Below are 3,464 nucleotides of genomic sequence, written 5' to 3' on the forward strand. Positions count from 1 at the left end.
AGAAAGGGAAAAGCAAAGGCAACTACTGGCAAACGTAAAAGAGAGAATCTTCTATGTCTATCATAGATCTCATGCATGATGCCTCCTGGCGGGAGAAACACTTCACCCCGCAGGAGAAGGCCAACCAGCTGCTCCCTGCTAATGATCCAGTAAAGTTTGCAAACCGATACTGTGAGCTGAAGTATCCAGTGTTTGCAACCTCCAGGAACCTATACCTGGAGAGGACTCTGAAGATCCCAGAAGAACTCCAGCAATACACTTCTTATCAGATCAAACAACGAGGTTGGTTCTTCCTGGAGAGAAACCTGACTGAGGTCAAGGCATCTTGGGTACGGGAATTCTACTGCAATTACTTCAAAACTACCCTAGATGTAGTGAACCTTAGGGGAAAGCAGATTCTGGTCACTGAAGAGGCCATAGAAGATGTTTTGAAACTTATGCCTAAAACTGATCAGACAAATGGTTATCAGAAAGTTGAGGAAGACATGCGCTTCATGAGATTTGATTGGGATGCAGTCAAGGCCAGGATAGCCCTTGACCCGACCGTTCCTTGGATTATGGGTCAGAACACTACCATGCCAAAGGGAATCAAGCGGATTTACTTGAATGATGAGGCTCGGCTATGGCATCAGATACTTAGCAACTTCATTATGCCGAGTACTCATGAGACTGAGATACCAGCCGCTATGATCACCCTCCTATGGTGTGTGATGGAGGGTAAGGACCTGTACCTGCCACGCTTTATCCGGTACTATATGGCCAGGGTCCACGTCCGAGGCACTCTTCCCTTTCTCTATTTGGTTACACAGCTAGGCCGTCGAGCTGACGTGCCTTGGGAGGATGCTGATGAGAAGCCACCTACTGCAGAATGCAAGAAGATTATCCCTCACAGCAGGAACTTTCTGGCTTTGGGCTACAAACCTCCTTTCCTCACTGATACTGCTGAGTCTGCCACACCATCTGCCGGCCCCTCTTCCTCTACAGCTACCCCTGCTACCACCACTGCACCTCCACCTACCCCAGAGCCCATCTATCAACTAGTGCACCGCCTGTTTCGACGGCCTGACCAGATGGAGCGTCGCAACAAGCGACGCTATGAGCACCTAAAGCTGATGATACGATCTGGCGACATCCCCTCTGAGCCTGATACACCATCCGAGGCATCTGAGGAGGAGGCGGATGCGCCCGAGGCTGCAACTCATCCACAGCAGGAGGCAGAGCAGGCAGGCACCCCGCAGGCAGCACACCAACAGGAGACCCCGCATCAGATCCAGGCTGCAGACCCTGAGATCCCTATTCAGACAGCCCCTCCTCTACAGCAGCCAGATCCTCAGACCACCACCACAGAGACTCCAGCTACCCAGCCTCCCAGTGATGACACCCCTTCACACCTTGCTTGACTGAGCATCAGGGACGATGCTTCATTTTAAGTGTGGGGAGATCGCCATCTCTGGCATTCTTTTTTTTTGGTGAACCACTATATACTCTTTTTATTTATTTTGCTACTTTTCTGTATTTTTATTTTTATTTTTATTTTTATTTTTTCAGTACTTATATATATTGCTATTTTTATGTATTTATTCTATGTTGCACTTTAGTTCATATTTTAGCCATTTAGTTTTAGTTGCAATTCTAACTTATTAGTTATAGAAATTGTGGATTAATTAGTATAGTTTACCCTTTTTAGCATAAGATAGCTTAGTTTAAATTGAAAAATATAAAAAGGAAGTAAACTAGAGACTTGAACATAATAGAAACAATCCACACACCTTGTATATATAGCATTACATGTTAGTTAGTTAACAACATTTCATCAAGGAGAAACAATAGAACTTTAAAGCCACCTTAAGTTTTACATTGAGAATAATGAGAATTTTTAACTAAACCTGCATGACATACATAACTGATAAATGATTTTTGAGCTAGAGAACACACAGCCTGTGAGTTTTGAGCTTAATTGTATGGTTACATTCAAACCATAATTTTTATTCCTGTGTGTTCCGCCCTTCTTATTTATTCTGGTGTTCTTTACTTTGTTTTAATCTATATGTCCGATTATAGAATATAGATACATGCCAAGAAAGTGATTGAGGCCATTGTTTGATTCTAACCCACTTGTCCCAAAATTAGCCTACCTTTTACATCACCCTTGTTAGCCCCCTTGAACCTTTAAATACCCTTTTATTCTAACAGCCACATTACTAGCCTTAAGCAGAAAAACAAAATAAAATCCCAAGTTGAATCCTTGGTTAGCTTAAGATAGAAATTGTGTATTGTTTAAGTGTGGAAAAACCTGTTGGGAACATGGATGATAGAAACAAAAGGTAGAAAAGTTGAAAAGAATGAGATAATTCAAAATAAAAGTTTTGGGAAGCATGCTCATGTAAAATCAAGATAATTGAATTACCATGTGCATTAAAAAAAAGTGTTATTTTTCAGTAGTTGAATAAAAGGGGACACAAAAATTCCCCAATGTGAAATATAGCAATGCACATGGGGTAAAAATAATAAACATTGAAACATGAACATGTAACATCAAAAGTGAAAAAAAATATGGGAAAACAGGTAAAGAAGCTTTGCTTTAGAAAGTATGTATGTTAGGTGAGATCTTAGACTAATTAAGGATTCACTTATTAGTTCACTTAGCCTTATACATATACCCTTACCTTTACCTTGGCCCCATTACAACCTTAATTAAAGACCTCATGATTTTTGGTATGTCTATATTCTATAATTGTTGATTGGTTAGATGAAGAACAAAGTTATAGAAAGTAAGGATAAAAAGAAGAATAGAGTTATTAACCCAATAAGCACTGAGTGACTAGAGAGTAACACAAAATCTAGTGAGGGTTCAATAGCTCATTAACATATATCTCTGCTTAAATTATTAATTGTCTTGCAAGTTTATAAAATGTTTTTCTCTCCCATCTCAATTGTAAAGGCACTTTATCACTATCTAAGGCTTGGCTATATATATATTCCTTGAGAATGTGAATTAATTTAACTATATGTAAGCTTTATATACAAGTGAATAACAAATTAGAATTGCATAATTCATTTAGGTAGTTGCATTTAGATTAGATTGCATTGCATGGCATTCCACCACTTTAACCTTACTTTTTACCTTGGATATAGCATGAGGACATGCTATTGTTTAAATGTGGGGAGATTGATAAACCCATATTTTAGGATATATTTTGTGCTTAGTTTGAATGATTTATTCAATCCTTCACCCACTTATTCATATTAATTGCATGGTTTTACTTTTTCTTCCTTATTATGTGATGTATGTGAAAAACATGTTTCCTATACTTTAAAATTAATTATTTTAATTACCCTTTATTATCATTCGATGCCGTGATTTGTGTGTTGAGTAGTTTCAGATCTTCTAAGGCAGGAATGACTTAAAGGATGGAAAGGAAACATAGAAAAATGGAAGGAAAGCACAAAACGGAGTTTCTGAA

The sequence above is a fragment of the Arachis stenosperma genome, chromosome 10 (genome assembly GCF_014773155.1).
Source record: "Arachis stenosperma cultivar V10309 chromosome 10, arast.V10309.gnm1.PFL2, whole genome shotgun sequence".
Lineage (NCBI taxonomy): Eukaryota > Viridiplantae > Streptophyta > Magnoliopsida > Fabales > Fabaceae > Arachis > Arachis stenosperma.